Here is a 12,500-nt window from a genome sequence, read left to right as displayed (position 1 = left end):
GTGCGTAAACAGTATTTTTTTTCCCTACACAGTGAATTCATGTGCCTTTACTGTTCACTCGCTGCCCAAAAAAAAAAAAAAAGGAGAGAAAACGCAGGGACAAAACGTGCCGCAAGAAAACGTTGAATCCAAACGGGTCAAAAATTCATGTGCCTTTACTGTTCACTCGCTGACCCAAAAAAAAAAAAAAAAGAGAGAAAACGCAGGGACAAAACGTGCCGCAGGAAAACTTTGAATCCAAACGGGTGAATTCTTTGACTCTCCAATTCTCACCTTATTTTTGTTCTTCCTCACTTTCTTTGCAGCTGAACGCTAACCCAAACCCAATTCAGTTTCAACCTCACTCGCTTTAATCTTCGAAGATAGGCCCGTCAACAGCTCTTCAGTTTTACGCACTGAAAACTATTTCTTGAGAGCGTTTGGGTGTGGCGTTTGCGTTTTGCGTTTGGTGAGTTTTGCGTTTTCTGTTTTATTTTTTTTTATATTTTTTTTGGTTTTCAAGAGTTTCAGGTGTAGTGCGGCTACTGTTCAATGAACAGTAGCCGACTTTCGGCCAATGAACAGTGCACTGAGCATTGTTTACGGGTCTCACAATTCCTAATTTTTATCAACTTTTTCATTAAAAATGGTCCCATGGTACTATTCAAACATTTAAATATTATTTTACTACAGTGTTTTCAGTTTTCAGTTGAATCCAAACGGACCCCTTGTTTCTTTTTTCTGGTTTTATTTTAATTTGGTGGTTTTTTTTTTTTTTTTACCGGCAGGATTGACTGAAACTTTTGGTCATTGATCCAATTGCTTCCATTTCCTTCTATGGAAACTCAAACAGCTTCCTCCTCTTCCTCTCCCCAATGGATATACGATGTGTTCCTTAGTTTTTGCGGTGTGGACACCCGCAATAATTTTACTGACCATCTCCACGCTGCTTTGAGACAAAAGGGTATTATCGCCTTCAGAGACGGGGAGAAACTTGAGCGTGGAAAAAGTATTTCACCAGAACTCTTAATAGCAACAGAAGACTCCCGGTTTGCAATCGTCATTCTCTCAACAAGCTACGCTTCTTCAAAATGGTGCTTGGCTGAACTAGCAAAGATTCTTGAATGCATGAAACAGAACACGTTGACAATTTTGCCAGTCTTTTACCATGTGAATCCCTCTGATGTACGGAACCAGATGGGTATTCTTGCTGCACGGGACCAGAGTTTTGCTGAAGCCTTTGCTAAGCATGAAAGAGATCCCAGAGTTAAGATTGAGGATTTGCAAGCATGGAAAGCTGCTTTGAAAGAAGTCGGCAATATAGCTGGATGGCATGTACAACAACACAGGTAACATTTTACATTTGTCTTGACTACTTTGTTCACATTATTATATCAATATCGTAATTTTCCACAAAATTACTCCGATTGAAAAAGAGAAAATTTTAAATTTGTCCATGAATATTATGAATTAGGAAACTATACGCTCAAGTTTGGACTTTGGTCGAAGAACCTTTGCTTAGTTTGAGGCATGGTAGTCTGTTACTGGATTAACTTTTATTTTTATTTTTATAATCACATAAACTTTTGTTGATAAAACGAACTTCAAGACCTGAAAATATCCAGTACAGATTCCAAGCCTTGAGAAATGGAGAGAACAAAATGCGGGGGACCTCTTAGAGGATCAAAACAACCCAATACAAAATTAAGCAGAGACCAGCGAGCTAGAGCATGTGCTGCTCTAATTGGTCTTTCTGCTTCCCCAACAGAAAGATACAACTTGGTATACCATCTGCATTCTATTGTGAATTGTCGAGTCAAGGAAGCTTTGTTTTCTATAGTCGGCCCTATTGCCTCAAGTCAAATGCTTGCCTTCCTTCAGCTTAGAATGTCTAATACCTATTATCTGAGATGGTACGTTTGGTGGTGTTGCGGTCTAGCGTACGTGATAGCGTGTGAGTGGTGGCAGGGTTGCATGGCTTGGCAGGCTCCGTGCTCGCGCATCGAATTGTCCGGCGTGCTCGCAATCAGCGTTGTTTCGAGCGTCGCTCGGACGAAATTCGGGTCCCTATGCTGCATACCTGCCTTGAAGGCACTCGTCCCTCTAGTTGATTCGTTCCTAGTCGACGCTCCTCGCGGGGCGTCGGCAGGACCTCAAAGCTGTCCTCGTGTCCCACGCGTGCCTCGTGGCCTCCGCGTTGCCGATGTGGACCACACGGGCGTGCTCGTGGCCTCGGATGCAGAACATCATGTGGGTTTGGGGCCTCTGGCCCCCTTTGCCAACGTACCAAGCGAGTGTCATTACTCTGCCCCGCACGATCGCCGTGCTCGTCCGCGCCCTTCCTTGCCTTCGGGCGAGCTGGGGCCTCCGGGCGGCGCCTGCATCGACGAGGAATGCTACCTGGTTGGTCCTGCCAATAGTCATATGCTTATCTCAAAGATTAAGCCATGCATGTGTAAGTATGAACTTAAAATTTTATGGACTTAGCATTTTTTTTATTATTTGATCGATAAGAAACTGAGATCTCAACGATTGTTCCTACCTGTCACCTTTGTGGTGTTGTTGGTCATATTAGACCAAACTGTTCTTTATTGAGGCAAAAACCAAAATCTGAGACTAGACTTGTTTTTAGAAATACTGATGTTCCTAAATTTGCTCCTGTTTGTCACTTTTGTGGTGTCTCCGGTCACATTCGTCCGAATTGTCATAAATTGAAATTTAAGCATTTTGTATGTCAATCTAGGATATGTGATGATATTTCTCCTACCATAAGTCCAAATAAATTGTTTCATATGCTTTTGAAAAATTTGAGCTTGTTGGCTTGTGAAAGGAATTTGCAAGATTTCAGTCTCTCTCAGAAGATTGGTGTAATTCCTCCAATACACTCTGCTTCACATGAATTTTCACCTACAGAGCCGAAGACCTGTGCTATATGGGTGATAAAAGATTCTCTAAGGTGAGTATTGCTGACTTGTCCTTGATTTAATTCTTTCAATTGTTTGTGGACATGTCTTGTTTCTATTTTTGGTTGTTTTATTTTTTAAGTTTTTGTTTTTATTTTAAAAAAAATCCAAAAACATTGAAAATTTCAAAAAGACAAAAATATTTTATTTTGTGTCTAGTTTTTTTTTTTTTTTTTTTTTTTTTTGGATTACATGAATTATGATATCTCTTTCTTGATTTAGAACATGCTTGACATTGTGGAGAAACTTGAATAGTATGTGTTATATAAGTACTAAGCTATTTTTGATTTTGTGTGAGTATGTACTAGTCTGTACATGTACTCATAGGTTAATTAAGAAATTAATATTTCTTGTTTGTGTACCCTTTATAGCTTAGTTAAGCATTGTCATGCATTGCATTTGCATTGTTCATTTAGCATAATATGTGCTTTTTTTGTTTTTGGTCATAAATTTTCTTTTAGAACCAAAAGGATTTTTGTGTTTTGTATTTCACATCTTAGATTTATAATCAAGGATTAGCCATATTCTCTTTACATAACAAGTTTATGTACTTTGTTTAGTTTTGATGAGCTTATTTATTGCACTAACTAATTGAAGCTTTGTAATGCATGTTGTGTGGAAAAGATGTTTATGGTGTTTATCACTTTGTCTTAATCTTGAAGTCACATGTTATTTGACTATCAGACTTGATCTTTTTGAGAAAGGCATAAATAACCATCTCACCGCTGTTCACTAGCCAATCATGAACACCTTAGTGCATATCTTAAAATTCTGTGCTTGAAAAAGTGTAGCACATGCACAAAAAGAACATAAGGTGTAGCCTCGGTTTAATTGCTTAAATGCTTAAAATTGGTGTGTACTATTAGGCTTNCGATGTCCCTTGTAGTTCTTGTGTGTGGTTGGTGAGCCATGCAAGCTCGGTATAGCTTGGGCACTCTCTCGCAAAGCGGACGGTGTTTGTTTCACCCATTGCTGCGCGAAGCAAGTCCCACGGCGACCATCGGGCCTGTGCATGACGACGACCCATCCTTGCAGGCACGTGGTTTAGTAGTGTTGTTCTTCACGCCCAGCGGTGCGGACTCGGCGCCACTCGATGCTTCCTCATGCACGGCAGGCCTTGTGGTCTGTCGTTGTGGGGTACGTTTGGTGGTGTTGCGGTCTAGCGTACGTGATAGCGTGTGAGTGGTGGCAGGGTTGCATGGCTTGGCAGGCTCCGTGCTCGCACATCGAACTGTCCGGCGTGCTCCCAATCAGAGTTGTTTTGAGCGTCGCTCGGACGAAATTCGGGTCCCTGTGCTGCATACCTGCCTTGAAGGCACTCGTCCCTCTCGTTGATTCGTTCCTAGTTGACGCTCCTCGCGGGGCGTCGACAGGACCTCGAAGCTGTCCTCGTGTCCCACGCGTGCCTCGCGGCCAGGGCCAGGGCGAAGCAAGTCCCACAGCGGATGTAGGAATAGAAATTAGAGTTAAGGTAGTGATAAACTTTGGCAGTTTATAGTGAAATACGAAACTTGGCGTGAAAGTATTGGTGGCAGTGGTGTTTTATGAAACTTTTAGGGTTGGCTACACAGAGTTGTGTTATAGAGTGGTCATTGCATGTATTCTGACACTACCCACGTTGCTTGCATCAAATACCTCAATAAAACACATATAGTAAAATTAATAAGAATAATAAGAATAACAATAAGAATAAGAATAATAATAAAAACAATAAAAAGAACAACAATAAGAACAAGAAGAAGAAGAAGAACAACAACAACAACAACAACAATAATAAGAAGAATAACAATAATAACTAATCACTAACCCGTGCGATACACGGGAAATTGAAGCTACCAATTTTTTTAATTAAAAATAAATAAAAAATAAGATGAACCTCCAAATGATGTGACATTAGCTATTGGAATTCAACATCGATTCTCTAGCAGCACATTCTTAGTAAGTGGAAATTTCACTGGGTGAGCAAGTTCCAAGTCTTAAATGAATTCATTTATTCATTCATTGAGTGGATATGAGTATGGGGTCTTGGCTTTTTTAGGTGGTAGATCTTTGGCTACTTCAACATCAATCTAGGAGAGCTTTGATTAGAGTGGTGGGTCAAACTCCTCTAATGAACCCAGGCTCAGCCAAATCCATTTATTAGTTTGGAGCATCTGGTGGTAGGCTCTATGGTCAAATTTTCACCTCTTTAGTGGTATAGTATCAATGAAGTCATATACGTCTAGCAGTAACATAACAATGAAGAAACCCACATTCAACACTAAAGCCATCACAAATTAGAAAGTAGAGGAACAATAACTTATTATGAATCTAGCAATAATAATGGTTTATGAGTCTAGTAGTAAGATATTAGTAAAATGATGTGATATTAGAATTGTAACAGCCATCAAATAATAACAAAATATACATTTTTCTAGATTAAAAAAATGACACAAATAGCTCAGTCATTTGCTAGTGTGACAGTGTTGCACCACTCCCAAATGACACATACACCACAAAATCATTTGGTTGCTTGTTTAGCCAATCAAACAGCAAGCCATTCTTGGACGAGTTACTTGATTGTGTTACTATTAAACAGCAAGACATTATTTCATGACTTCCACTAAATATTCAATGTATTATATTCAATGTATTCATTATATTAAAAAAATGTTTAAGTAAAGCTGTATCCTGAAATAAGTAAATATAAGAGTTTAATTCCTCTCTGTTTCAATTTAAAACCAAATTGTGCAATTTTTTTTTTTTTTTTGATAAGTAAAAAGATGTATATTCAAAGAGCTACCTCATGAAAAACAAAAGGTAGAGCAAGGAGTACAGAGAAGGAAACAAACAACAAGAAAAGACAACAAAACAAACATAAGCCAACAAAAGAACTAAGTACAGAGCAGAGAATTAAGGAACAAAGGGAGAGAGTCACTAGAGGTGATTCCCCAAGCCCTAGTCCAATCAAAAAGAGAACCACTAAAGAAAGCAAGCAACTGATTATCGGATTTGTCCGTATCCTCAAAGGTTCGCCAATTCCGCTCCCTCCATATACACCACATAAGGCACAAAGGAGCTAAATTCCAAATGCTAGAAGAATGCTTTCCAAACCAATTCCACCAACCAAAAAGCGTATCTGCAACTGATCTTGGCAGAACCCAAGAGATCCCAAAAGTTCTAAAAACCAAGCTCCACAGCTGAAAAGCTTTTTCACAATGGAGAAGCAAATGGTTCACTGTCTCCCCATTACTACGACACATAATGCACCGGTTAACAAAAACAACTCCTCTATGCCTCAGAATGTCCCCTGTAAGAATCTTCTCCCAAGTTGCAGTCCAAACAAAGAAAGAGACGCGCGGAGGAGCCTTAACCTTCCAAATACCTTTCCAAGGAAAGATAATAGGCAAAGGACAACGAAGCTTGTTGTAGAAAGAGCGGATGTCAAAATCCCCCTTCTTTGTCAACTTCCACCTCATACGGTCTTCGAGCTCAGAACAAGGTAAATTAGAACCCAAGGTACGAAGGAATTCATCCACCTCACCCATCTCCCAGTCATTTGGATCCCTTAATAAGCGAACATTCCAGCTTCTCCGAGCCTCTATCCCCAACCTTTCGAGAAACAAGGCCACCGATGCCTCTCTATTAGAAGCAATCCCATACACAAATGGGAAGGATCGATGGAGTGGTAAGTCCCCACACCACCTATCTGTCCAAAACTTCACTTTATCCCCCACCCTTACCTCAAACTGAATGCATTTACTAAACACCTCCCAACCTTTTCGAATACTTCTCCATAAACCACACCCATAGGCACCCCTACCCAGCTTAGAAGACCAACCCCCCCACTCTTCCCCAAACTTCGAAACTACAACCCTCTTCCAAAGACGAGTCTCCTCAACCCCAAACCGCCATAACCATTTTCCTAGTAAGGCTTTGTTGAAAGTGGTTATTTTCCTTACACCCAGACCACTGTTCGCCTTAGGAGCACACACCTTATCCCACCCCACCAAGTGAGCCTTCGAATCCCCCCACAAGAAGTCCCTTTGCATCTTCTCAATCTTATTCGCCACATGCGATGGAATGGTAAAAAGAGACAAATAATAAGTAGGAAGGCTAGCTAGCGTACTCTTAAGTAACGTCAGTCTTCCACCTTTCGACAAATACAGCTTCTTCCACCCAGCCAGCTTTCACTTAATTTTCTCCAAAATAGGATTCCAAATAGAGGGAGACTTATGAGGAGCCCCTAACGGCATACCTAGATAAGTCATAGGCAAAGTCCCAATCCTACAACCCAGAATCTCTGCCAAGGCAAGCACATTATTAACCTCTCCTATTGGAACCATCTCGCTTTTCAGGACATTAACCTTCAAACTTGTCACAGCCTAAAAACAAAGGAGAAGCATCCGAACGTGAAGGATTTGCTCCACTTCCGCATCACAAAAAAGAATAGTGTCATCCGCAAACAGAAGATGAGAGACACATTCCCCTTCACCCCGTCTACCATCTGCCTTAAAACCCCTGATCAAACCAGCACCTTCAACTCTTTTCAGCATTCTGCTTAAAACCTCCATAATAACCAAAAACAACATAGGAGATAGCGGGTCCCCTTGTCTCAGACCCCTTGTGCTCCTAAAAAAGTCAGCTGGAGTCCCATTAATCAAAATCGAGAATTGAACAGTTGAAATACAAGTCTGGATCCATCTACATCACTTCTCCCCAAAGCCCATTCTCTTCAAGAGATCTAGTAAAGCCTCCCAATTCACGTGATCATAACCTTTCTCGATATCAAGCTTACAAATAACCCCCGGAGTCTTACTCTTAACTCGGCTATCAACACACTCATTAGCAATAAGAACTGAGTCAAGAATTTGTCTACCTCCCACAAAACTATTCTGGGACTCAGAGATCAGTTGGTCAAAAACCATCTTCAAACGATTTGCCAAAACCTAAGACAAGATCTTGTATAAGCTCCCCACCAAGCTAATAGGCCTGAAATCTCGGATATTGCAAGCATCATTCTTCTTAGGAATTAAGGCTATGAAAGTAGCGTTCAGAGATTTCTCAAACTTACTGTGGAGATAGAACTCCTCAAAAACTGTTAGAACATCTCTTTCCACCACTCTCCAACAATGGTGAAAGAAGGCCATAGAAAAACCATCTGGACCTGGGGCTTTATCCCCAGCCAACTCATTAACAGCTAGAAGAATCTCCTCCTTCTTAAACCTCATTTCAAGCCAGCACCTCTCCGACCCATCTATTTGATCAAACTTCAAACCTTCCTCAAAAGACCTTCACTCCTCTGTCTCCTGATACAAATTTTTATAAAATTGAACCACTTGAGCAGCCACCTCAGACTCCCCCTCATAAACCACCCCATCCACTTTCAAAATGCTTAGATGGTTAAACCTTCTACCGGAATTAGCCATCTTATGGAAGAATTTAGTATTATTATCTCCTTCCTTAATCCATAACATTCTTGATTTCTGTCTCCATGAGATTTCTTCCAAAGAGAGAAGACTCTCTACTTCGGATCTCACCACAATTCTCTCACATGTCTCTGCATCAGAGAGGCCAAACTCCCCTTCCTTGGCATCAAGCAATTTCAAAGCCTCTAATAATTGAGACTTTTGCGTCCGACATGACCAAACTCCGAGCGGTTCCACTGAATGATATCTTCTTTCAAGGCCTTCAATTTTTTGGCAAACACAAAGCTAGGAGTACCAAAGAAAGAATGTCGATTCCACCAAGAGTGAACTCTATCAATGAACCTGTCCGTCTTTAACCACATATTCTCAAACCTAAACGAACTTTTCCCCCTCGCCATTCCCCCTACGTCCACCAGAATTGGAAAATGATCTGAAACAGGACGAGGTAAAATCTGCTGGATCACATCCGGGTATTGCTCTTCCCAATCGTGAGACACCAACACTCTATCTATCCTAGACATCGAAGGCTGATCAGAGCCGCTAGACAAGGTAAAACTCCCTCCCTCCAAAGGCAAATCAATCAAATTAAGATCCTCAATGAACTCCGAAAAAATTTCCATAGCCGGAGTAAGACGGGAGTTACCCGACCGTTCACTCGGGAAACGAACAATATTAAAATCCCCAATGCAACACCAAGGGACGTTCCAATATTGCTGAATACCAACCAACTCGTCCCACATAAGTCCCCTCGCATTATTATCAGTTGGGCCATAAACCCCAGAACACGCCCAAGTAAAGCCATCCCCCACCCCTTTCCACAGAACAGACACAGAAAAGAAACCCAGTAGAAAGTCCAACCTCTCCAAGACCCTCCTATCCCACATCAACAAAACCCCACCTGCCGTCTGGACAGCATCTAAAGCCACCTAATCCACAAAAGGACAGCTTCACAAGCTGCCAACCATTTGTCTGTCAAAGCCAGAAAGCTTAGTCTCTTGAAGGCAAATTACATCACACTTCCACTCGCGCAATAAATTTTTCACAACTAACCGTTTCCGACAATCAATCAAACCCCTAACATTCCAAGAAAGAATTTTTAAATTCATAAAGACATGAAAACCCCAACTGATGAATTAGCTCAGCAACCTACACTCTACTTGCCATCATAGTTAACCGAAGATTGCAAGTTCCTCAACTCTCTCTTCCTTCTATTCTTTTTAATGAGAGCTTTTCTAGGAATTGCAACTTTCCTGTTCAACACTTTGACATCCTCCGTCTCCTTCTCAATCTTTTGTAACAAAGCAATACATAACTTCTCATGTCAACTCAGAGGAAGCCCCACCAGCTTACTAAAACTAGGAAGTCTGTTCTTCACCTAACTAGAAATATCTAACGTATCCACACACTCCAATGCCTCATAATCATAGTCCAACTCAGCTGACAAAGGCAGCCCAAAGGGAGTGATAGACCTCAGAGGGATTGATAAGCTATCGTCTCCTCCCAAACCCATATCTGAATTATTCAATTCTTCCACCACCAAAGCACTCTCCCCAGGGGCATCACCCACTGCCTTCGTGGGTATCACACCCAAACCCAAATCTGAATTGTTCAACTCTTCCACCACCAAAACTCCCTCCCCAGTGGCCTCACCCACTACCTTCATGTGAAACACACCCGAACCCATTTCTGAGTTATCCAACTTTTCCACCACCAAAACTCCCTCCCCAGGGGCATCACCCACTGCCTTCATGGGTGTGTCCACAAACCCAGCCCTCAAAATGCATAAAAAGAAGCCAGAGAGGAAGAGAAAAGAAGAGAGAAGATCCACCGATGACCGTGAAATCGCCAGCTCAGACTTACCCGGTGATAAAATGGGCTCATCGGAGCTGCTTCCGGCTAAATTTAGGCCGTTGGCCACCGTCGGAGGCTGAGAACCCCGGCCCAGCACCACCGGCTCTAGATCGGAGCACTGGGAAAGAGCCATGGGGCTCGCCTCCTTCATCGGGCTCTAGGTTGGTCTCTCTTCTCCAGACTGAGAGCTCTCACCCACTTCAAAATGACTTGGGCCAGAGCAAAAAGAGTTAAAATAACCCACACCTGGGTCGGTCAGTAGTGGGCTTGTGGCAAGGCCCAAGACTTGTTCAGCCTGTTTGGTTTCCCTTGCAACCAATTTAAGGGCCTTAGTAACTCTTATATTGCAATTCGAAGCCACTGCACGTGATTCCCCTCTAAAATTTATTTCTCCCACTTTGTTTCTGTCCCAGGAAACCCGCCTCCTCCCTATCACATCAACCTCCACGATAAGACCTTTTCCTGACCAGCAAGATCTCCTAGCATCACTCTTCTTCCTCTTTTCATAATTTTTTGAATTTAAACTGGAGCTTGGGAAACGTAACCTCCTGTCTGCCAGATATTGCTCACCAACCTCTGCCTCCACATTAATGCTCTGCTTCCTCTTGTCCCCTCTCACCACCTTCATCTTATCAGCCTTACCCACCGGAAAAACCCCCACTTTGGCACCTTGAAGTCTCAGATTCACCCCCTTCTTCTCATCCAGCTGCTTAAGGTGCTTTCTATCCTCTGTTCTTCCATGAAAGCCTTGCACAACTTCAGCAAAAGTTCTAGAGTTTTGAGCTTCCAAGTTATACCTTTGCACCTGAGAAAAAAAACTTGGAAGACCAAAACCAGCCATTGCATAATGGGAAGGATTCAACAGCTTTCTTAATTCAAGGCCAAAGGCCCTCCAACCAAACTTCTCTTTGCCTTCAGGGATAATAAATGACCTCCTACATCCACCCACTTTGAGTTCAGTCAGTAGCAAGAACTAACCAGAAGAGTTGATGCTCCTCTGGAGAGTAAAAGCAGTGTCCCCATCTCTAAAAATAAAAAACTGCTTGGAACTCTCCCCAACAACAAAATCTTCAATATTATTCATCAGCCATATTGCTGCATTCTTACCCATGAAAACTGATCTCATAAAGAATCTGCCCCTCTCAAAGATCCGTAGCAAGAAGTAACGGCCCCCTTCCTCAAAAACTAATTTAAAGAATTTGGACTCAATGAAGAAACTACGAACTCCCCCCATAACTTGACACGATTATTATATTTATTTATTGAATTAAATTTATTTGAGCAAATTTTTCTTTTTTAGTCTCCTTCATATCATCAAAAAATTTGATTGTGAGAGAAGGCAACTTACCCTCATAAAAAAAAAAAAAAATGAGAACTCTTCTTATATATGTTATTTTCTTCAAGAATTAAATAGATTAGCATAAAAATTTCGATGATTCTATCCAATGAAAAAACAGTTCAAGCAAAAGCCTAATCTTTAATAGTTCTTTTTTTTTTTTTTTTTTTTAAACTCATGTTTTCCATAGTGAGCAGAAATTTAATGAATCAGATAACTCATATTGATTCTTTCCATGTATTCCATAGTGACCAGATTTGATGAATCAGCTAACTTTTACTCATGTTTTCCATAGTGACCAGTAATTTATAGAGGCAAATGAACCCAGATATTAAAAGCAAAAGCCTAAACTAAATCCTCTAATTGATTTAAGAATTCCATTTTGTTTTATGTAGTTACTTTCAGTTATAGTCTAGCAGCCTTGCAAGTATTTGAATGTATCTTATCTAATCAATGTGTCAGCTGCATCATACCTTGCATGTCCATACGTTCATGTGTTTGAAGACAAAAATAATGTTGTTGAGCAATACAATATTCAAATTTAAAAAACTAAACAACACTGTGCATAAGGGCATTTCTAAAATTTTAACAATGTTAAGCTACACTCTACAATTTTCTGTTCATGTTGAAAAAAGTTTTAAACGCTTCGGTCACATGGGATACAAAAAAGTTTTAAGCATTTTACACATAGTTTAATAGTTTAATTTCGCTTCTAGGGAAATTATAATCAACATTAACTTTCAAGCTCTCTCATGTTCCTTCAATCAAACAATAAAAAACATAATATTGATTCAAAACAGCAACCATATATTTGCTGTGTGTTTAGAAAAGAGCATACCCAAACAACCTTCAAGGATCCTTTGTTGTTTATTGAAATAATCAGCTAACAGTTTCCTTTTCCTACAATTAAATGCATTCGAAAAGAGCTTAACATCAACTATGTCAAAGAATAAGAATTTGTTC

General features: G+C 40.7%; 1 long non-coding RNA gene across 1 annotated transcript; it reads left to right on the top strand.

Annotated features, from left to right (window-relative positions):
• Positions 1-187: 187 nt before the first annotated feature.
• LOC136067179 (uncharacterized) lies at positions 188-1,986 on the top strand. Its single transcript, XR_010628700.1, has 2 exons — positions 188-448; positions 768-1,986. It is a non-coding gene; the product is annotated as an uncharacterized LOC136067179 (long non-coding RNA).
• The last annotated feature ends 10,514 nt before the right edge of the window (positions 1,987-12,500 follow it).

Source organism: Quercus suber, unplaced genomic scaffold (assembly GCF_002906115.3).
Source record: "Quercus suber isolate HL8 unplaced genomic scaffold, Cork oak 2.0 scaffold_62, whole genome shotgun sequence".
Classification (NCBI taxonomy): Eukaryota; Viridiplantae; Streptophyta; class Magnoliopsida; order Fagales; family Fagaceae; genus Quercus; species Quercus suber.
Note: the sequence above shows the minus strand (reverse complement) of the source record. Positions and strands in the feature narration are given on the sequence as shown.